Raw genomic sequence first — 21,048 nt, 5'->3', positions numbered from 1 at the left:
CCGTGTGTACTGCCTACTCCCAGCTACCTCTCTGTCTTCCTTATGTAAATTAAAATTCGCAAGGGGGGACCAATGACAATCTGCTCCTCCCACATAACCAGGAAGCCCTGTTGAACATGTCTGCCTGTGTTGTTGCAGGGACAGTGCCTTCTCCGCCCAAAAGGTGGCAGGAGAGCCTCACAACAAAGATGGGATCAACTGCTTAATGAGAAACCAGCACAGCAGTTAGTGTGATGGAGTGCAAATTTAACGGAAGGTGTGCCTGAGGTGTCCCTTCCAGGAATACATGGAATTGTGATTGAGGGCCCAGCCTGATCGTTGGTGGATTTCTCGTCATATGTTACAGGTCCGTGCAAAGATTGTGGTGTATGGGGAATGCACTGCAAAAAACAGGACGATTTAAGGGTGTAAAAGAGACCTGTCAGAAGTGGGATTTGAACCCACGCCTCCATGAGGAGACCAGAAGTCTCAGTTGCACTGAAGATCAAGCTCTCTTGAGTCTGGCGCCTTAGACCACTCGGCCATCCTGACAGCCCTGGCTATGTACAGGTCTGACTCTTCTGTCTGCACTTGCCAATGTTTGCACTTACAGCGTTCGCAGCAATGTCACAGGTGTAAAGGCCCCACAATACAACATGGCATGATAAAAAAAAAGCTAGGCACAAGAGCGACCACTGATGGATGCGGATTACTTTGTTTCGTCTTGGAAAAGTAAAGGAAGTTTCCCACGGCTCGCTGGGTTCATGGACCGCCTCTTCTTAAGCTTGCATTGAGGTAATAAGGTTTTAGAGGGTGCACATAAAAGCAGCTCATGCACAGTGTTTCTGCCCGGTCTCGAACCGGGGACCTTTCGCGTGTTAGGCGAACGTGATGACCACTACACTACAGAAACTAACTTGCTGTGTTTTACTGTTAGAGCAAGGTTCCTCTCAAGGATTCTCTCTACTTCTATTCTGCTGTATCAGCAGCCACTCAGAAAGCGAGGAGCAAGTGTGAAAACTGCAGAGATATCAGCCAACATGCTTGCAATTAGACGTATTAAAAATGTACTTATGCAGGCATCGACAGACAAATATCTGATGCCTAAATGCCAGCAAGTACAGCTTGGGAAAGCATCACCTGGGACACACACAGACTAAGCATGAAGGCAGAAAAAGCATGGATATCCGTTTTTCTTCTGAGGTTCAAAATAATTTGTGCAACAATGCGCCGAGTGTAATGAGAAATTGTCAGGCATTGTCAGTTTTGAGTAGGATTCGTATGCTTACCTCTAAAAAAGGGCTCGTCCGGGATTTGAACCCGGGACCTCTCGCACCCTAAGCGAGAATCATACCCCTAGACCAACGAGCCGAGGCACACAAGAGTCGCCTTTTGCACCGGCTCCGGGGGTTATTGGCAGCGAGTTGGTGAATGATTCACCCAAAGCAAGCAACTGCACATGCTGCTCTCTTCTGCAATATGGTTGCTGTCTTTTCCATGGCCGTCATCGAACAAGAAATGAAAATACCTCCATCCTTCAGACATTTTGTTTGCTCTAGGTGTATGCTCTCGGTGAGGACAATAAAACAATTTCTGCTCTCATGCCTTGCTTTCATCAAGTAGGCCCACCCTTCAGTACAAAAGGACGTGCAAACGAATGGCGCAAACTATCGTCACTTCTCTTTTTGAGCTGTCACTGATGCCCCTGGAGCACAGTACGTCACGCTGGTGAGGGATAGACAGCTTCCATTATCTCAGCTTTCCTATAAGTTGAGAGAGTAAATGCAAACAATAAGCTGCTGTTTCTGCCCAGTCTCGAACCAGGGACCTTTCGCGTGTAAAGCGAACGTGATAACCACTACACCACAGAAACAGATACTTTTGCCGCAATCTTCTTGGCATGTAGTGGGCTGGAAAGCACAGACCAAGGGCCAATGTCCATGAAGCTCAACGTTGGACCCTCCTTACCCGATCTCTTTCTTTGGAAGAAAGCAACGAGGACCACTTTTATTCCAAAAGGCGATTTTAAAACCATACCTGAAATCACGCTAGAAAAACACTTTGAATTTAATGTTCCTACACTGATGGTCCACCCCAGAAAAGCAGTTGCAAAGAAGTCCGGCACTGAAATTCTATACGCCAAAACTGGGAAACAGCGTGCAGGGAAAGGAACTTTTTCACCATACACGGCGTCTTATAGCATTGAAAAGAAGAAATGGTCCTACATAATAAGCAGCCTAAAAATAATTCCACAACATGGGCTCGTCCGGGATTTGAACCCGGGACCTCTCGCACCCGAAGTGAGAATCATACCCCTAGACCAACGAGCCTGATTCCCCTGTCAGCAATTTGAACAATTTCTGATGCGTCTTTCAGAAACAAAGCAGTGCTATTTGGCTGCTCTCTCTCTATGTGAGCCACACAAAGTCATGTTTTCTCTCAAGGTGTTGTTTTTTTCACTCTTGCAAGGAAGGGATCAGCCGATATCCTAGCTGCCAGTGAGCAGAAAAAAGGCACTGATGAGAACTGCAGGCACTTTCTGGCACTTGTACTTCTCTGCAAGTCCTGGACCCTTGCCCCATTAACTTCCACCCCAGAAGCAAGGGAGGGCCTGCCAATTCTTGCTCCTAAGAAAGAGGTGTTTGATTCTTGGATTCAAACACGCTCACTCAGCACTCAATGAGGCTCGATCAGGCGAGATTTATATGAGTGGCTCGCAGGACTGAAACACTCACCTGGGAGACCCAGGGTGGCTGAATTCCCAGAATGGCCATTGTTGGGCAAGTCACCTCCTTTCCTCCTGCCGCAATCTAGAATTGGCTGCAAATCACAAGATAGCGTTCAATGTCCGTGTGTACTGCCTACTCCCAGCTACCTCTCTGTCTTCCTTATGTAAATTAAAATTCGCAAGGGGGGACCAATGACAATCTGCTCCTCCCACATAACCAGGAAGCCCTGTTGAACATGTCTGCCTGTGTTGTTGCAGGGACAGTGCCTTCTCCGCCCAAAAGGTGGCAGGAGAGCCTCACAACAAAGATGGGATCAACTGCTTAATGAGAAACCAGCACAGCAGTTAGTGTGATGGAGTGCAAATTTAACGGAAGGTGTGCCTGAGGTGTCCCTTCCAGGAATACATGGAATTGTGATTGAGGGCCCAGCCTGATCGTTGGTGGATTTCTAGTCATATGTTACAGGTCCGTGCAAAGATTGTGGTGTGTGGGGAATGCACTGCAAAAAAACAGGACGATTTAAGGGTGTAAAAGAGACCTGTCAGAAGTGGGATTTGAACCCACGCCTCCATGAGGAGACCAGAAGTCTCAGTTGCACTGAAGATCAAGCTCTCTTGAGTCTGGCGCCTTAGACCACTCGGCCATCCTGACAGCCCTGGCTATGTACAGGTCTGACTCTTCTGTCTGCACTTGCCAATGTTTGCACTTACAGCGTTCGCAGCAATGTCACAGGTGTAAAGGCCCCACAATACAACATGGCATGATAAAAAAAAAAGCTAGGCACAAGAGCGACCACTGATGGATGCGGATTACTTTGTTTCGTCTTGGAAAAGTAAAGGAAGTTTCCCACGGCTCGCTGGGTTCATGGACCGCCTCTTCTTAAGCTTGCATTGAGATAATAAGGTTTTAGAGGGTGCACATAAAAGCAGCTCATGCACAGTGTTTCTGCCCGGTCTCGAACCGGGGACCTTTCGCGTGTTAGGCGAACGTGATGACCACTACACTACAGAAATTAACTTGCTGTGTTTTACTGTTAGAGCAAGGTTCCTCTCAAGGATTCTCTCTACTTCTATTCCGCTGTATCAGCAGCCACTCAGAAAGCGAGGAGCAAGTGTGAAAACTGCAGAGATATCAGCCAACATGCTTGCAATTAGACGTATTAAAAATTTACTTATGCAGGCATCGCCAGACAAATATCTGATGCCTAAATGCCAACAAGTACAGCTTGGGAAAGCATCACCTGGGACACACACAGACTAAGCATGAAGGCAGAAAAAGCATGGATATCCGTTTTTCTTCTGAGGTTCAAAATAATTTGTGCAACAATGCGCCGAGTGTAATGAGAAATAGTCAGGCATTGTCAGTTTTGAGTAGGATTCGTATGTTTACCTCTAAAAAAGGGCTCGTCCGGGATTTGAACCCGGGACCTCTCGCACCCTAAGCGAGAATCATACCCCTAGACCAACGAGCCGAGGCACACAAGAGTCACCTTTTGCACCGGCTCCGGGGGTTATTGGCAGCGAGTTGGTGAATGATTCACCCAAAGCAAGCAACTGCACATGCTGCTCTCTTCTGCAATATGGTTGCTGTCTTTTCCATGGCCGTCATCGAACAAGAAATGAAAATACCTCCATCCTTCAGACATTTTGTCTGCTCTAGGTGTAAGCTCTCGGTGAGGACAATAAAACAATTTCTGCTCTCATGCCTTGCTTTCATCAAGTAGGCCCACCCTTCAGTACAAAAGGACGTGCAAACGAATGGCGCAAACTATCGTCACTTCTCTTTTTGAGCTGTCACTGAAGCCCCTGGAGCACAGTACGTCACGCTGGTGAGGGATAGACAGCTTCCATTATCTCAGCTTTCCTATAAGTTGAGAGAGTAAATGCAAGCAATAAGCTGCTGTTTTTGCCCGGTCTCGAACCAGGGACCTTTCGCGTGTAAAGCGAACGTGATAACCACTACACCACAGAAACAGATACTCTTGCAGCAATCTTCTTGGCATGTAGTGGGCTGGAAAGCACAGACCAAGGGACAATGTCCATGAAGCTCAACGTTGGACCCTCCTTACCCGATCTCTTTCTTTGGAAGAAAGGAACGAGGACCACTTTTATTCCAAAAGGCGATTTTAAAACCAAACCTGAAATCACGCTAGAAAAACACTTTGAATTTAATGTTCCTACACTGATGGTCCACCCCAGAAAAGCAGTTGCAAAGAAGTCCGGCACTGAAATTCTATACGCCAAAACTGGGAAACAGCGTGCAGGGAAAGGAACTTTCTCACCATACACGGCGTCTTATAGCATTGAAAAGAAGAAATGGTCCTATATAATAAGCAGCCTAAAAATAATTCCACAACATGGGCTCGTCTGGGATTTGAACCCGGGACCTCTCGCACCCGAAGCGAGAATCATACCCCTAGACCAACGAGCCTGATTCCCCTGTCAGCAATTTGAACAATTTCTGATGCGTCTTTCAGAAACAAAGCAGTGCTATTTGGCTGCTCTCTCTCTATGTGAGCCACACAAAGTCATGTTTTCTCTCAAGGTGTTGTTTTTTTCACTCTTGCAAGGAAGGGATCAGCCGATATCCTAGCTGCCAGTGAGCAGAAAAAAGGCACTGATGAGAACTGCAGGCACTTTCTGGCACTTGTACTTCTCTGCAAGTCCTGGACCCTTGCCCCATTAACTTCCACCCCAGAAGCAAGGGAGGGCCTGCCAATTCTTGCTCCTAAGAAAGAGGTGTTTGATTCTTGGATTCAAACACGCTCACTCAGCACTCAATGAGGCTCGATCAGGCGAGATTTATATGAGTGGCTCGCAGGACTGAAACACTCACCTGGGAGACCCAGGGTGGCTGAATTCCCAGAATGGCCATTGTTGGGCAAGTCACCTCCTTTCCTCCTGCCGCAATCTAGAATTGGCTGCAAATCACAAGATAGCGTTCAATGTCCGTGTGTACTGCCTACTCCCAGCTACCTCTCTGTCTTCCTTATGTAAATTAAAATTCGCAAGGGGGGACCAATGACAATCTGCTCCTCCCACATAACCAGGAAGCCCTGTTGAACATGTCTGCCTGTGTTGTTGCAGGGACAGTGCCTTCTCCGCCCAAAAGGTGGCAGGAGAGCCTCACAACAAAGATGGGATCAACTGCTTAATGAGAAACCAGCACAGCAGTTAGTGTGATGGAGTGCAAATTTAACGGAAGGTGTGCCTGAGGTGTCCCTTCCAGGAATACATGGAATTGTGATTGAGGGCCCAGCCTGATCGTTGGTGGATTTCTAGTCATATGTTACAGGTCCGTGCAAAGATTGTGGTGTGTGGGGAATGCACTGCAAAAAAACAGGACGATTTAAGGGTGTAAAAGAGACCTGTCAGAAGTGGGATTTGAACCCACGCCTCCATGAGGAGACCAGAAGTCTCAGTTGCACTGAAGATCAAGCTCTCTTGAGTCTGGCGCCTTAGACCACTCGGCCATCCTGACAGCCCTGGCTATGTACAGGTCTGACTCTTCTGTCTGCACTTGCCAATGTTTGCACTTACAGCGTTCGCAGCAATGTCACAGGTGTAAAGGCCCCACAATACAACATGGCATGATAAAAAAAAAAGCTAGGCACAAGAGCGACCACTGATGGATGCGGATTACTTTGTTTCGTCTTGGAAAAGTAAAGGAAGTTTCCCACGGCTCGCTGGGTTCATGGACCGCCTCTTCTTAAGCTTGCATTGAGATAATAAGGTTTTAGAGGGTGCACATAAAAGCAGCTCATGCACAGTGTTTCTGCCCGGTCTCGAACCGGGGACCTTTCGCGTGTTAGGCGAACGTGATGACCACTACACTACAGAAATTAACTTGCTGTGTTTTACTGTTAGAACAAGGTTCCTCTCAAGGATTCTCTCTACTTCTATTCCGCTGTATCAGCAGCCACTCAGAAAGCGAGGAGCAAGTGTGAAAACTGCAGAGATATCAGCCAACATGCTTGCAATTAGACGTATTAAAAATTTACTTATGCAGGCATCGCCAGACAAATATCTGATGCCTAAATGCCAACAAGTACAGCTTGGGAAAGCATCACCTGGGACACACACAGACTAAGCATGAAGGCAGAAAAAGCATGGATATCCGTTTTTCTTCTGAGGTTCAAAATAATTTGTGCAACAATGCGCCGAGTGTAATGAGAAATAGTCAGGCATTGTCAGTTTTGAGTAGGATTCGTATGTTTACCTCTAAAAAAGGGCTCGTCCGGGATTTGAACCCGGGACCTCTCGCACCCTAAGCGAGAATCATACCCCTAGACCAACGAGCCGAGGAACACAAGAGTCACCTTTTGCACCGGCTCCGGGGGTTATTGGCAGCGAGTTGGTGAATGATTCACCCAAAGCAAGCAACTGCACATGCTGCTCTCTTCTGCAATATGGTTGCTGTCTTTTCCATGGCCGTCATCGAACAAGAAATGAAAATACCTCCATCCTTCAGACATTTTGTCTGCTCTAGGTGTAAGCTCTCGGTGAGGACAATAAAACAATTTCTGCTCTCATGCCTTGCTTTCATCAAGTAGGCCCACCCTTCAGTACAAAAGGACGTGCAAACGAATGGCGCAAACTATCGTCACTTCTCTTTTTGAGCTGTCACTGAAGCCCCTGGAGCACAGTACGTCACGCTGGTGAGGGATAGACAGCTTCCATTATCTCAGCTTTCCTATAAGTTGAGAGAGTAAATGCAAGCAATAAGCTGCTGTTTTTGCCCGGTCTCGAACCAGGGACCTTTCGCGTGTAAAGCGAACGTGATAACCACTACACCACAGAAACAGATACTCTTGCAGCAATCTTCTTGGCATGTAGTGGGCTGGAAAGCACAGACCAAGGGACAATGTCCATGAAGCTCAACGTTGGACCCTCCTTACCCGATCTCTTTCTTTGGAAGAAAGGAACGAGGACCACTTTTATTCCAAAAGGCGATTTTAAAACCAAACCTGAAATCACGCTAGAAAAACACTTTGAATTTAATGTTCCTACACTGATGGTCCACCCCAGAAAAGCAGTTGCAAAGAAGTCCGGCACTGAAATTCTATACGCCAAAACTGGGAAACAGCGTGCAGGGAAAGGAACTTTCTCACCATACACGGCGTCTTATAGCATTGAAAAGAAGAAATGGTCCTATATAATAAGCAGCCTAAAAATAATTCCACAACATGGGCTCGTCCGGGATTTGAACCCGGGACCTCTCGCACCCGAAGCGAGAATCATACCCCTAGACCAACGAGCCTGATTCCCCTGTCAGCAATTTGAACAATTTCTGATGCGTCTTTCAGAAACAAAGCAGTGCTATTTGGCTGCTCTCTCTCTATGTGAGCCACACAAAGTCATGTTTTCTCTCAAGGTGTTGTTTTTTTCACTCTTGCAAGGAAGGGATCAGCCGATATCCTAGCTGCCAGTGAGCAGAAAAAAGGCACTGATGAGAACTGCAGGCACTTTCTGGCACTTGTACTTCTCTGCAAGTCCTGGACCCTTGCCCCATAAACTTCCACCCCAGAAGCAAGGGAGGGCCTGCCAATTCTTGCTCCTAAGAAAGAGGTGTTTGATTCTTGGATTCAAACACGCTCACTCAGCGCTCGATCAGGCTCGATCAGGCTCGATTTATATGAGTGGCTCGCAGGACTGAAACACTCACCTGGGAGACCCAGGGTGGCTGAATTCCCAGAATGGCCATTGTTGGGCAAGTCACCTCCTTTCCTCCTGCCTCAATCTAGAATTGGCTGCAAATCACAAGATAGAGTTCAATGTCCGTGTGTACTGCCTACTCCCAGCTACCTCTCTGTCTTCCTTATGTAAATTAAAATTCGCAAGGGGGGACCAATGACAATCTGTTCCTCCCACATAACCAGGAAGCCCTGTTGAACATGTCTGCCTGTGTTGTTGCAGGGACAGTGCCTTCTCCGCCCAAAAGGTGGCAGGAGAGCCTCACAACAAAGATGGGATCAACTGCTTAATGAGAAACCAGCACAGCAGTTAGTGTGATGGAGTGCAAATTTAACGGAAGGTGTGCCTGAGGTGTCCCTTCCAGGAAAACATGGAATTGTGATTGAGGGCCCAGCCTGATCGTTGGTGGATTTCTCGTCATATGTTACAGGTCCGTGCAAAGATTGTGGTGTGTGGGGAATGCACTGCAAAAAACAGGACGATTTATGGGTGTAAAAGAGACCTGTCAGAAGTGGGATTTGAACCCACGCCTCCATGAGGAGACCAGAAGTCTCAGTTGCACTGAAGATCAAGCTCTCTTGAGTCTGGCGCCTTAGACCACTCTGCCATCCTGACAGCCCTGGCTATGTACAGGTCTGACTCTTCTGTCTGCACTTGCCAATGTTTGCACTTACAGCGTTCGCAGCAATGTCACAGGTGTAAAGGCCCCACAATACAACATGGCATGATAAAAAAAAAAAGCTAGGCACAAGAGCGACCACTGATGGATGCGGATTACTTTGTTTTGTCTTGGAAAAGTAAAGGAAGTTTCCCACGGCTCGCTGGGTTCATGGACCGCCTCTTCTTAAGCTTGCATTGAGATAATAAGGTTTTAGAGGGTGCACATAAAAGCAGCTCATGCACAGTGTTTCTGCCCGGTCTCGAACCGGGGACCTTTCGCGTGTTAGGCGAACGTGATGACCACTACACTACAGAAATTAACTTGCTGTGTTTTACTGTTAGAGCAAGGTTCCTCTCAAGGATTCTCTCTACTTCTATTCTGCTGTATCAGCAGCCACTCAGAAAGCGAGGAGCAAGTGTGAAAACTGCAGAGATATCAGCCAACATGCTTGCAATTAGACATATTAAAAATTTACTTATGCAGGCATCGACAGACAAATATCTGATGCCTAAATGCCAGCAAGTACAGCTTGGGAAAGCATCACCTGGGACACACACAGACTAAGCATGAAGGCAGAAAAAGCATGGATATCCGTTTTTCTTCTGAGGTTCAAAATAATTTGTGCAACAATGCGCCGAATGTAATGAGAAATAGTCAGGCATTGTCAGTTTTGAGTAGGATTCGTATGTTTACCTCTAAAAAAGGGCTCGTCCGAGATTTGAACCCGGGACCTCTCACAACCTAAGCGAGAATCATACCCCTAGACCAACGAGCCGAGGCACACAAGAGTCACCTTTTGCACCGGCTCCGGGGGTTATTGGCAGCGAGTTGGTGAATGATTCACCCAAAGCAAGCAACTGCACATGCTGCTCTCTTCTGCAATATGGTTGCTGTCTTTTCCATGGCCGTCATCGAACAAGAAATGAAAATACCTCCATCCTTCAGACATTTTGTCTGCTCTAGGTGTAAGCTCTCGGTGAGGACAATAAAACAATTTCTGCTCTCATGCCTTGCTTTCATCAAGTAGGCCCACCCTTCAGTACAAAAGGACGTGCAAACGAATGGCGCAAACTATCGTCACTTCTCTTTTTGAGCTGTCACTGAAGCCCCTGGAGCACAGTACGTCACGCTGGTGAGGGATAGACAGCTTCCATTATCTCAGCTTTCCTAGAAGTTGAGAGAGTAAATGCAAGCAATAAGCTGCTGTTTTTTGCCCGGTCTCGAACCAGGGACCTTTCGCGTGTAAAGCGAACGTGATAACCACTACACCACAGAAACAGATACTCTTGCAGGAATCTTCTTGGCATGTAGTGGGCTGGAAAGCACAGACCAAGGGCCAATGTCCATGAAGCTCAACGTTGGACCCTCCTTACCCGATCTCTTTCTTTGGAAGAAAGGAACGAGGACCACTTTTATTCCAAAAGGCGATTTTAAAACCAAACCTGAAATCACGCTAGAAAAACACTTTGAATTTAATGTTCCTACACTGATGGTCCACCCCAGAAAAGCAGTTGCAAAGAAGTCCGGCACTGAAATTCTATACGCCAAAACTGGGAAACAGCGTGCAGGGAAAGGAACTTTCTCACCATACACGGCGTCTTATAGCATTGAAAAGAAGAAATGGTCCTATATAATAAGCAGCCTAAAAATAATTCCACAACATGGGCTCGTCTGGGATTTGAACCCGGGACCTCTCGCACCCGAAGCGAGAATCATACCCCTAGACCAACGAGCCTGATTCCCCTGTCAGCAATTTGAACAATTTCTGATGCGTCTTTCAGAAAAAAAGCAGTGCTATTTGGCTGCTCTCTCTCTATGTGAGCCACACAAAGTCATGTTTTCTCTCAAGGTGTTGTTTTTTTCACTCTTGCAAGGAAGGGATCAGCCGATATCCTAGCTGCCAGTGAGCAGAAAAAAGGCACTGATGAGAACTGCAGGCACTTTCTGGCACTTGTACTTCTCTGCAAGTCCTGGACCCTTGCCCCATAAACTTCCACCCCAGAAGCAAGGGAGGGCCTGCCAATTCTTGCTCCTAAGAAAGAGGTGTTTGATTCTTGGATTCAAACACGCTCACTCAGCACTCAATGAGGCTCGATCAGGCGAGATTTATATGAGTGGCTCGCAGGACTGAAACACTCACCTGGGAGACCCAGGGTGGCTGAATTCCCAGAATGGCCATTGTTGGGCAAGTCACCTCCTTTCCTCCTGCCTCAATCTAGAATTGGCTGCAAATCACAAGATAGAGTTCAATATCCGTGTGTACTGCCTACTCCCAGCTACCTCTCTGTCTTCCTTATGTAAATTAAAATTCGCAAGGGGGGACCAATGACAATCTGCTCCTCCCACATAACCAGGAAGCCCTGTTGAACATGTCTGCCTGTGTTGTTGCAGGGACAGTGCCTTCTCCGCCCAAAAGGTGGCAGGAGAGCCTCACAACAAAGATGGGATCAACTGCTTAATGAGAAACCAGCACAGCAGTTAGTGTGATGGAGTGCAAATTTAACGGAAGGTGTGCCTGAGGTGTCCCTTCCAGGAATACATGGAATTGTGATTGAGGGCCCAGCCTGATCGTTGGTGGATTTCTCGTCATATGTTACAGGTCCGTGCAAAGATTGTGGTGTGTGGGGAATGCACTGCAAAAAACAGGACGATTTAAGGGTGTAAAAGAGACCTGTCAGAAGTGGGATTTGAACCCACGCCTCCATGAGGAGACCAGAAGTCTCAGTTGCACTGAAGATCAAGCTCTCTTGAGTCTGGCGCCTTAGACCACTCGGCCATCCTGACAGCCCTGGCTATGTACAGGTCTGACTCTTCTGTCTGCACTTGCCAATGTTTGCACTTACAGCGTTCGCAGCAATGTCACAGGTGTAAAGGCCCCACAATACAACATGGCATGATAAAAAAAAAGCTAGGCACAAGAGCGACCACTGATGGATGCGGATTACTTTGTTTCGTCTTGGAAAAGTAAAGGAAGTTTCCCACGGCTCGCTGGGTTCATGGACCGCCTCTTCTTAAGCTTGCATTGAGATAATAAGGTTTTAGAGGGTGCACATAAAAGCAGCTCATGCACAGTGTTTCTGCCCGGTCTCGAACCGGGGACTTTTCGCGTGTTAGGCGAACGTGATGACCACTACACTACAGAAACTAACTTGCTGTGTTTTACTGTTAGAGCAAGGTTCCTCTCAAGGATTCTCTCTACTTCTATTCTGCTGTATCAGCAGCCACTCAGAAAGCGAGGAGCAAGTGTGAAAACTGCAGAGATATCAGCCAACATGCTTGCAATTAGACGTATTAAAAATGTACTTATGCAGGCATCGACAGACAAATATCTGATGCCTAAATGCCAGTAAGTACAGCTTGGGAAAGCATCACCTGGGACACACACAGACTAAGCATGAAGGCAGAAAAAGCATGGATATCCGTTTTTCTTCTGAGGTTCAAAATAATTTGTGCAACAATGCGCCGAGTGTAATGAGAAATTGTCAGGCATTGTCAGTTTTGAGTAGGATTCGTATGCTTACCTCTAAAAAAGGGCTCGTCCGGGATTTGAACCCGGGACCTCTCGCACCCTAAGCGAGAATCATACCCCTAGACCAACGAGCCGAGGCACACAAGAGTCGCCTTTTGCACCGGCTCCGGGGGTTATTGGCAGCGAGTTGGTGAATGATTCACCCAAAGCAAGCAACTGCACATGCTGCTCTCTTCTGCAATATGGTTGCTGTCTTTTCCATGGCCGTCATCGAACAAGAAATGAAAATACCTCCATCCTTCAGACATTTTGTTTGCTCTAGGTGTATGCTCTCGGTGAGGACAATAAAACAATTTCTGCTCTCATGCCTTGCTTTCATCAAGTAGGCCCACCCTTCAGTACAAAAGGACGTGCAAACGAATGGCGCAAACTATCGTCACTTCTCTTTTTGAGCTGTCACTGATGCCCCTGGAGCACAGTACGTCACGCTGGTGAGGGATAGACAGCTTCCATTATCTCAGCTTTCCTATAAGTTGAGAGAGTAAATGCAAACAATAAGCTGCTGTTTCTGCCCAGTCTCGAACCAGGGACCTTTCGCGTGTAAAGCGAACGTGATAACCACTACACCACAGAAACAGATACTTTTGCCGCAATCTTCTTGGCATGTAGTGGGCTGGAAAGCACAGACCAAGGGCCAATGTCCATGAAGCTCAACGTTGGACCCTCCTTACCCGATCTCTTTCTTTGGAAGAAAGCAACGAGGACCACTTTTATTCCAAAAGGCGATTTTAAAACCATACCTGAAATCACGCTAGAAAAACACTTTGAATTTAATGTTCCTACACTGATGGTCCACCCCAGAAAAGCAGTTGCAAAGAAGTCCGGCACTGAAATTCTATACGCCAAAACTGGGAAACAGCGTGCAGGGAAAGGAACTTTTTCACCATACACGGCGTCTTATAGCATTGAAAAGAAGAAATGGTCCTACATAATAAGCAGCCTAAAAATAATTCCACAACATGGGCTCGTCCGGGATTTGAACCCGGGACCTCTCGCACCCGAAGTGAGAATCATACCCCTAGACCAACGAGCCTGATTCCCCTGTCAGCAATTTGAACAATTTCTGATGCGTCTTTCAGAAACAAAGCAGTGCTATTTGGCTGCTCTCTCTCTATGTGAGCCACACAAAGTCATGTTTTCTCTCAAGGTGTTGTTTTTTTCACTCTTGCAAGGAAGGGATCAGCCGATATCCTAGCTGCCAGTGAGCAGAAAAAAGGCACTGATGAGAACTGCAGGCACTTTCTGGCACTTGTACTTCTCTGCAAGTCCTGGACCCTTGCCCCATTAACTTCCACCCCAGAAGCAAGGGAGGGCCTGCCAATTCTTGCTCCTAAGAAAGAGGTGTTTGATTCTTGGATTCAAACACGCTCACTCAGCACTCAATGAGGCTCGATCAGGCGAGATTTATATGAGTGGCTCGCAGGACTGAAACACTCACCTGGGAGACCCAGGGTGGCTGAATTCCCAGAATGGCCATTGTTGGGCAAGTCACCTCCTTTCCTCCTGCCTCAATCTAGAATTGGCTGCAAATCACAAGATAGAGTTCAATGTCCGTGTGTACTGCCTACTCCCAGCTACCTCTCTGTCTTCCTTATGTAAATTAAAATTCGCAAGGGGGGACCAATGACAATCTGCTCCTCCCACATAACCAGGAAGCCCTGTTGAACATGTCTGCCTGTGTTGTTGCAGGGACAGTGCCTTCTCCGCCCAAAAGGTGGCAGGAGAGCCTCACAACAAAGATGGGATCAACTGCTTAATGAGAAACCAGCACAGCAGTTAGTGTGATGGAGTGCAAATTTAACGGAAGGTGTGCCTGAGGTGTCCCTTCCAGGAATACATGGAATTGTGATTGAGGGCCCAGCCTGATCGTTGGTGGATTTCTCGTCATATGTTACAGGTCCGTGCAAAGATTGTGGTGTGTGGGGAATGCACTGCAAAAAACAGGACGATTTATGGGTGTAAAAGAGACCTGTCAGAAGTGGGATTTGAACCCACGCCTCCATGAGGAGACCAGAAGTCTCAGTTGCACTGAAGATCAAGCTCTCTTGAGTCTGGCGCCTTAGACCACTCGGCCATCCTGACAGCCCTGGCTATGTACAGGTCTGACTCTTCTGTCTGCACTTGCCAATGTTTGCACTTACAGCGTTCGCAGCAATGTCACAGGTGTAAAGGCCCCACAATACAACATGGCATGATAAAAAAAAAAGCTAGGCACAAGAGCGACCACTGATGGATGCGGATTACTTTGTTTCGTCTTGGAAAAGTAAAGGAAGTTTCCCACGGCTCGCTGGGTTCATGGACCGCCTCTTCTTAAGCTTGCATTGAGATAATAAGGTTTTAGAGGGTGCACATAAAAGCAGCTCATGCACAGTGTTTCTGCCCGGTCTCGAACCGGGGACCTTTCGCGTGTTAGGCGAACATGATGACCACTACACTACAGAAATTAACTTGCTGTGTTTTACTGTTAGAGCAAGGTTCCTCTCAAGGATTCTCTCTACTTCTATTCTGCTGTATCAGCAGCCACTCAGAAAGCGAGGAGCAAGTGTGAAAACTGCAGAGATATCAGCCAACATGCTTGCAATTAGACGTATTAAAAATTTACTTATGCAGGCATCGACAGACAAATATCTGATGCCTAAATGCCAGCAAGTACAGTTTGGGAAAGCATCACCTGGGACACACACAGACTAAGCATGAAGGCAGAAAAAGCATGGATATCCGTTTTTCTTCTGAGGTTCAAAATAATTTGTGCAACAATGCGCCGAGTGTAATGAGAAATAGTCAGGCATTGTCAGTTTTGAGTAGGATTCGTATGTTTACCTCTAAAAAAGGGCTCGTCCGGGATTTGAACCCGGGACCTCTCGCACCCTAAGCGAGAATCATACCCCTAGACCAACGAGCCGAGGCACACAAGAGTCACCTTTTGCACCGGCTCCGGGGGTTATTGGCAGCGAGTTGGTGAATGATTCACCCAAAGCAAGCAACTGCACATGCTGCTCTCTTCTGCAATATGGTTGCTGTCTTTTCCATGGCCGTCATCGAACAAGAAATGAAAATACCTCCATCCTTCAGACATTTTGTCTGCTCTAGGTGTAAGCTCTCGGTGAGGACAATAAAACAATTTCTGCTCTCATGCCTTGCTTTCATCAAGTAGGCCCACCCTTCAGTACAAAAGGACGTGCAAACGAATGGCGCAAACTATCGTCACTTCTCTTTTTGAGCTGTCACTGAAGCCCCTGGAGCACAGTACGTCACGCTGGTGAGGGATAGACAGCTTCCATTATCTCAGCTTTCCTATAAGTTGAGAGAGTAAATGCAAGCAATAAGCTGCTGTTTTTGCCCGGTCTCGAACCAGGGACCTTTCGCATGTAAAGCGAACGTGATAACCACTACACCACAGAAACAGATACTCTTGCAGCAATCTTCTTGGCATGTAGTGGGCTGGAAAGCACAGACCAAGGGACAATGTCCATGAAGCTCAATGTTGGACCCTCCTTACCCGATCTCTTTCTTTGGAAGAAAGGAACGAGGACCACTTTTATTCCAAAAGGCGATTTTAAAACCAAACCTGAAATCACGCTAGAAAAACACTTTGAATTTAATGTTCCTACACTGATGGTCCACCCCAGAAAAGCAGTTGCAAAGAAGTCCGGCACTGAAATTCTATACGCCAAAACTGGGAAACAGCGTGCAGGGAAAGGAACTTTCTCACCATACACGGCGTCTTATAGCATTGAAAAGAAGAAATGGTCCTATATAATAAGCAGCCTAAAAATAATTCCACAACATGGGCTCGTCCGGGATTTGAACCCGGGACCTCTCGCACCCGAAGCGAGAATCATACCCCTAGACCAACGAGCCTGATTCCCCTGTCAGCAATTTGAACAATTTCTGATGCGTCTTTCAGAAACAAAGCAGTGCTATTTGGCTGCTCTCTCTCTATGTGAGCCACACAAAGTCATGTTTTCTCTCAAGGTGTTGTTTTTTTCACTCTTGCAAGGAAGGGATCAGCCGATATCCTAGCTGCCAGTGAGCAGAAAAAAGGCACTGATGAGAACTGCAGGCACTTTCTGGCACTTGTACTTCTCTGCAAGTCCTGGACCCTTGCCCCATAAACTTCCACCCCAGAAGCAAGGGAGGGCCTGCCAATTCTTGCTCCTAAGAAAGAGGTGTTTGATTCTTGGATTCAAACACGCTCACTCAGCGCTCGATCAGGCTCGATCAGGCGAGATTTATATGAGTGGCTCGCAGGACTGAAACACTCACCTGGGAGACCCAGGGTGGCTGAATTCCCAGAATGGCCATTGTTGGGCAAGTCACCTCCTTTCCTCCTGCCTCAATCTAGAATTGGCTGCAAATCACAAGATAGAGTTCAATGTCCGTGTGTACTGCCTACTCCCAGCTACCTCTCTGTCTTCCTTATGTAAATTAAAATTCGCAAGGGGGGACCAATGACAATCTGCTCCTCCCACATAACCAGGAAGCCCTGTTGAACATGTCTGCCTGTGTTGTTGCAGGGACAGTGCCTTCTCCGCCCAAAAGGTGGCAGGAGAGCCTCACAACAAAGATGGGATCAACTGCTTAATGAGAAACCAGCACAGCAGTTAGTGTGATGGAGTGCAAATTTAACGGAAGGTGTGCCTGAGGTGTCCCTTCCAGGAATACATGGAATTGTGATTGAGGGCCCAGCCTGATCGTTGGTGGATTTCTCGTCATATGTTACAGGTCCGTGCAAAGATTGTGGTGTGTGGGGAATGCACTGCAAAAAACAGGACGATTTATGGGTGTAAAAGAGACCTGTCAGAAGTGGGATTTGAACCCACGCCTCCATGAGGAGACCAGAAGTCTCAGTTGCACTGAAGATCAAGCTCTCTTGAGTCTGGCGCCTTAGACCACTCGGCCATCCTGACAGCCCTGGCTATGTACAGGTCTGACTCTTCTGTCTGCACTTGCCAATGTTTGCACTTACAGCGTTCGCAGCAATGTCACAGGTGTAAAGGCCCCACAATACAACATGGCATGATAAAAAAAAAAGCTAGGCACAAGAGCGACCACTGATGGATGCGGATTACTTTGTTTCGTCTTGGAAAAGTAAAGGAAGTTTCCCACGGCTCGCTGGGTTCATGGACCGCCTCTTCTTAAGCTTGCATTGAGATAATAAGGTTTTAGAGGGTGCACATAAAAGCAGCTCATGCACAGTGTTTCTGCCCGGTCTCGAACCGGGGACCTTTCGCGTGTTAGGCGAACATGATGACCACTACACTACAGAAATTAACTTGCTGTGTTTTACTGTTAGAGCAAGGTTCCTCTCAAGGATTCTCTCTACTTCTATTCTGCTGTATCAGCAGCCACTCAGAAAGCGAGGAGCAAGTGTGAAAACTGCAGAGATATCAGCCAACATGCTTGCAATTAGACGTATTAAAAATTTACTTATGCAGGCATCGACAGACAAATATCTGATGCCTAAATGCCAGCAAGTACAGCTTGGGAAAGCATCACCTGGGACACACACAGACTAAGCATGAAGGCAGAAAAAGCATGGATATCCGTTTTTCTTCTGAGGTTCAAAATAATTTGTGCAACAATGCGCCGAGTGTAATGAGAAATAGTCAGGCATTGTCAGTTTTGAGTAGTATTCGTATGTTTACCTCTAAAAAAGGGCTCGTCCGGGATTTGAACCCGGGACCTCTCGCACCCTAAGCGAGAATCATACCCCTAGACCAACGAGCCGAGGCACACAAGAGTCACCTTTTGCACCGGCTCCGGGGGTTATTGGCAGCGAGTTGGTGAATGATTCACCCAAAGCAAGCAACTGCACATGCTGCTCTCTTCTGCAAGATGGTTGCTGTCTTTTCCATGGCCGTCATCGAACAAGAAATGAAAATACCTCCATCCTTCAGACATTTTGTCTGCTCTAGGTGTAAGCTCTCGGTGAGGACAATAAAACAATTTCTGCTCTCATGCCTTGCTTTCATCAAGTAGGCCCACCCTTCAGTACAAAAGGACGTGCAAACGAATGGCGCAAACTATCGTCACTTCTCTTTTTGAGCTGTCACTGAAGCCCCTGGAGCACAGTACGTCACGCTGGTGAGGGATAGACAGCTTCCATTATCTCAGCTTTCCTAAAAGTTGAGAGAGTAAATGCAAGCAATAAGCTGCTGTTTATGCCCGGTCTCGAACCAGGGACCTTTCGCGTGTAAAGCGAACGTGATAACCACTACACCACAGAAACAGATACTCTTGCAGCAATCTTCTTGGCATGTAGTGGGCTGGAAAGCACAGACCAAGGGACAATGTCCATGAAGCTCAACGTTGGACCCTCCTTACCCGATCTCTTTCTTTGGAAGAAAGGAACGAGGACCACTTTTATTCCAAAAGGCGATTTTAAAACCAAACCTGAAATCACGCTAGAAAAACACTTTGAATTTAATGTTCCTACACTGATGGTCCACCCCAGAAAAGCAGTTGCAAAGAAGTCCGGCACTGAAATTCTATACGCCAAAACTGGGAAACAGCGTGCAGGGAAAGGAACTTTCTCACCATACACGGCGTCTTATAGCATTGAAAAGAAGAAATGGTCCTATATAATAAGCAGCCTAAAAATAATTCCACAACATGGGCTCGTCTGGGATTTGAACCCGGGACCTCTCGCACCCGAAGCGAGAATCATACCCCTAGACCAACGAGCCTGATTCCCCTGTCAGCAATTTGAACAATTTCTGATGCGTCTTTCAGAAACAAAGCAGTGCTATTTGGCTGCTCTCTCTCTATGTGAGCCACACAAAGTCATGTTTTCTCTCAAGGTGTTGTTTTTTTCACTCTTGCAAGGAAGGGATCAGCCGATATCCTAGCTGCCAGTGAGCAGAAAAAAGGCACTGATGAGAACTGCAGGCACTTTCTGGCACTTGTACTTCTCTGCAAGTCCTGGACCCTTGCCCCATAAACTTCCACCCCAGAAGCAAGGGAGGGCCTGCCAATTCTTGCTCCTAAGAAAGAGGTGTTTGATTCTTGGATTCAAACACGCTCACTCAGCGCTCGATCAGGCTCGATCAGGCTCGATTTATATGAGTGGCTCGCAGGACTGAAACACTCACCTGGGAGACCCAGGGTGGCTGAATTCCCAGAATGGCCATTGTTGGGCAAGTCACCTCCTTTCCTCCTGCCTCAATCTAGAATTGGCTGCAAATCACAAGATAGAGTTCAATGTCCGTGTGTACTGCCTACTCCCAGCTACCTCTCTGTCTTCCTTATGTAAATTAAAATTCGCAAGGGGGGACCAATGACAATCTGCTCCTCCCACATAACCAGGAAGCCCTGTTGAACATGTCTGCCTGTGTTGTTGCAGGGACAGTGCCTTCTCCGCCCAAAAGGTGGCAGGAGAGCCTCACAACAAAGATGGGATCAACTGCTTAATGAGAAACCAGCACAGCAGTTAGTGTGATGGAGTGCAAATTTAACGGAAGGTGTGCCTGAGGTGTCCCTTCCAGGAATACATGGAATTGTGATTGAGGGCCCAGCCTGATCGTTGGTGGATTTCTCGTCATGTGTTACAGGTCCGTGCAAAGATTGTGGTGTGTGGGGAATGCACTGCAAAAAACAGGACGATTTATGGGTGTAAAAGAGACCTGTCAGAAGTGGGATTTGAACCCACGCCTCCATGAGGAGACCAGAAGTCTCAGTTGCACTGAAGATCAAGCTCTCTTGAGTCTGGCGCCTTAGACCACTCGGCCATCCTGACAGCCCTGGCTATGTACAGGTCTGACTCTTCTGTCTGCACTTGCCAATGTTTGCACTTACAGCGTTCGCAGCAATGTCACAGGTGTAAAGGCCCCACAATACAACATGGCATGATAAAAAAAAAAAGCTAGGCACAAGAGCGACCACTGATGGATGCGGATTACTTTGTTTCGTCTTGGAAAAGTAAAGGAAGTTTCCCACGGCTCGCTGGGTTCATGGACCGCCTCTTCTTAAGCTTGCATTGAGATAATAAGGTTTTAGAGGGTGCACATAAAAGCAGCTCATGCACAGTGTTTCTGCCCGGTCTCGAACCGGGGACCTTTCGCGTGTTAGGCGAACATGATGACCACTACACTACAGAAATTAACTTGCTGTGTCTTACTGTTAGAGCAAGGTTCCTCTCAAGGATTCTCTCTACTTCTATTCTGCTGTATCAGCAGCCACTCAGAAAGCGAGGAGCAAGTGTGAAAACTGCAGAGATATCAGCCAACATGCTTGCAATTAGACGTATTAAAAATTTACTTATGCAGGCATCGACAGACAAATATCTGATGCCTAAATGCCAGCAAGTACAGCTTGGGAAAGCATCACCTGGGACACACACAGACTAAGCATGAAGGCAGAAAAAGCATGGATATCCGTTTTTCTTCTGAGGTTCAAAATAATTTGTGCAACAATGCGCCGAATGTAATGAGAAATAGTCAGGCATTGTCAGTTTTG

The 21,048-nt window shown here is 47.1% G+C and overlaps 21 non-coding genes across 21 annotated transcripts; all 21 read right to left on the bottom strand.

Moving 5' to 3' along the window:
* Positions 1 to 419: 419 nt before the first annotated feature.
* Positions 420 to 531, bottom strand: TRNAL-CAA (transfer RNA leucine (anticodon CAA)). The gene is made up of 2 exons: positions 494 to 531; positions 420 to 465 (listed from the first exon to the last, which is right to left on the bottom strand). It is a non-coding gene; the product is annotated as a tRNA-Leu (tRNA).
* A 288-nt stretch (positions 532 to 819) lies between these two features.
* On the bottom strand, positions 820 to 892 carry TRNAV-AAC (transfer RNA valine (anticodon AAC)). The gene has a single exon. It is a non-coding gene; the product is annotated as a tRNA-Val (tRNA).
* A 386-nt stretch (positions 893 to 1,278) lies between these two features.
* TRNAP-AGG (transfer RNA proline (anticodon AGG)) lies at positions 1,279 to 1,350 on the bottom strand. The gene has a single exon. It is a non-coding gene; the product is annotated as a tRNA-Pro (tRNA).
* Positions 1,351 to 1,779: 429 nt separating this feature from the next.
* TRNAV-UAC (transfer RNA valine (anticodon UAC)) lies at positions 1,780 to 1,852 on the bottom strand. Its single transcript has one exon. It is a non-coding gene; the product is annotated as a tRNA-Val (tRNA).
* Positions 1,853 to 2,237: 385 nt separating this feature from the next.
* On the bottom strand, positions 2,238 to 2,309 carry TRNAP-CGG (transfer RNA proline (anticodon CGG)). The gene has a single exon. It is a non-coding gene; the product is annotated as a tRNA-Pro (tRNA).
* A 938-nt stretch (positions 2,310 to 3,247) lies between these two features.
* On the bottom strand, positions 3,248 to 3,359 carry TRNAL-CAA (transfer RNA leucine (anticodon CAA)). Its single transcript has 2 exons — positions 3,322 to 3,359; positions 3,248 to 3,293 (listed from the first exon to the last, which is right to left on the bottom strand). It is a non-coding gene; the product is annotated as a tRNA-Leu (tRNA).
* Positions 3,360 to 4,107: 748 nt separating this feature from the next.
* On the bottom strand, positions 4,108 to 4,179 carry TRNAP-AGG (transfer RNA proline (anticodon AGG)). Its single transcript has one exon. It is a non-coding gene; the product is annotated as a tRNA-Pro (tRNA).
* Positions 4,180 to 6,076: 1,897 nt separating this feature from the next.
* TRNAL-CAA (transfer RNA leucine (anticodon CAA)) lies at positions 6,077 to 6,188 on the bottom strand. The gene is made up of 2 exons: positions 6,151 to 6,188; positions 6,077 to 6,122 (listed from the first exon to the last, which is right to left on the bottom strand). It is a non-coding gene; the product is annotated as a tRNA-Leu (tRNA).
* A 748-nt stretch (positions 6,189 to 6,936) lies between these two features.
* On the bottom strand, positions 6,937 to 7,008 carry TRNAP-AGG (transfer RNA proline (anticodon AGG)). The gene has a single exon. It is a non-coding gene; the product is annotated as a tRNA-Pro (tRNA).
* An 887-nt stretch (positions 7,009 to 7,895) lies between these two features.
* On the bottom strand, positions 7,896 to 7,967 carry TRNAP-CGG (transfer RNA proline (anticodon CGG)). Its single transcript has one exon. It is a non-coding gene; the product is annotated as a tRNA-Pro (tRNA).
* A 3,767-nt stretch (positions 7,968 to 11,734) lies between these two features.
* On the bottom strand, positions 11,735 to 11,846 carry TRNAL-CAA (transfer RNA leucine (anticodon CAA)). The gene is made up of 2 exons: positions 11,809 to 11,846; positions 11,735 to 11,780 (listed from the first exon to the last, which is right to left on the bottom strand). It is a non-coding gene; the product is annotated as a tRNA-Leu (tRNA).
* Positions 11,847 to 12,134: 288 nt separating this feature from the next.
* TRNAV-AAC (transfer RNA valine (anticodon AAC)) lies at positions 12,135 to 12,207 on the bottom strand. Its single transcript has one exon. It is a non-coding gene; the product is annotated as a tRNA-Val (tRNA).
* A 386-nt stretch (positions 12,208 to 12,593) lies between these two features.
* On the bottom strand, positions 12,594 to 12,665 carry TRNAP-AGG (transfer RNA proline (anticodon AGG)). Its single transcript has one exon. It is a non-coding gene; the product is annotated as a tRNA-Pro (tRNA).
* Positions 12,666 to 13,094: 429 nt separating this feature from the next.
* On the bottom strand, positions 13,095 to 13,167 carry TRNAV-UAC (transfer RNA valine (anticodon UAC)). The gene has a single exon. It is a non-coding gene; the product is annotated as a tRNA-Val (tRNA).
* Positions 13,168 to 13,552: 385 nt separating this feature from the next.
* TRNAP-CGG (transfer RNA proline (anticodon CGG)) lies at positions 13,553 to 13,624 on the bottom strand. Its single transcript has one exon. It is a non-coding gene; the product is annotated as a tRNA-Pro (tRNA).
* Positions 13,625 to 14,561: 937 nt separating this feature from the next.
* Positions 14,562 to 14,673, bottom strand: TRNAL-CAA (transfer RNA leucine (anticodon CAA)). The gene is made up of 2 exons: positions 14,636 to 14,673; positions 14,562 to 14,607 (listed from the first exon to the last, which is right to left on the bottom strand). It is a non-coding gene; the product is annotated as a tRNA-Leu (tRNA).
* Positions 14,674 to 15,421: 748 nt separating this feature from the next.
* On the bottom strand, positions 15,422 to 15,493 carry TRNAP-AGG (transfer RNA proline (anticodon AGG)). The gene has a single exon. It is a non-coding gene; the product is annotated as a tRNA-Pro (tRNA).
* An 887-nt stretch (positions 15,494 to 16,380) lies between these two features.
* TRNAP-CGG (transfer RNA proline (anticodon CGG)) lies at positions 16,381 to 16,452 on the bottom strand. Its single transcript has one exon. It is a non-coding gene; the product is annotated as a tRNA-Pro (tRNA).
* Positions 16,453 to 17,389: 937 nt separating this feature from the next.
* On the bottom strand, positions 17,390 to 17,501 carry TRNAL-CAA (transfer RNA leucine (anticodon CAA)). The gene is made up of 2 exons: positions 17,464 to 17,501; positions 17,390 to 17,435 (listed from the first exon to the last, which is right to left on the bottom strand). It is a non-coding gene; the product is annotated as a tRNA-Leu (tRNA).
* Positions 17,502 to 18,249: 748 nt separating this feature from the next.
* On the bottom strand, positions 18,250 to 18,321 carry TRNAP-AGG (transfer RNA proline (anticodon AGG)). Its single transcript has one exon. It is a non-coding gene; the product is annotated as a tRNA-Pro (tRNA).
* Positions 18,322 to 20,217: 1,896 nt separating this feature from the next.
* On the bottom strand, positions 20,218 to 20,329 carry TRNAL-CAA (transfer RNA leucine (anticodon CAA)). The gene is made up of 2 exons: positions 20,292 to 20,329; positions 20,218 to 20,263 (listed from the first exon to the last, which is right to left on the bottom strand). It is a non-coding gene; the product is annotated as a tRNA-Leu (tRNA).
* Positions 20,330 to 21,048: the final 719 nt, after the last annotated feature.

The sequence above is a fragment of the Triturus cristatus genome, chromosome 10 (assembly GCF_964204655.1).
Source record: "Triturus cristatus chromosome 10, aTriCri1.1, whole genome shotgun sequence".
NCBI classification, from domain to species: Eukaryota; Metazoa; Chordata; class Amphibia; order Caudata; family Salamandridae; genus Triturus; species Triturus cristatus.
Note: the sequence above shows the minus strand (reverse complement) of the source record. Positions and strands in the feature narration are given on the sequence as shown.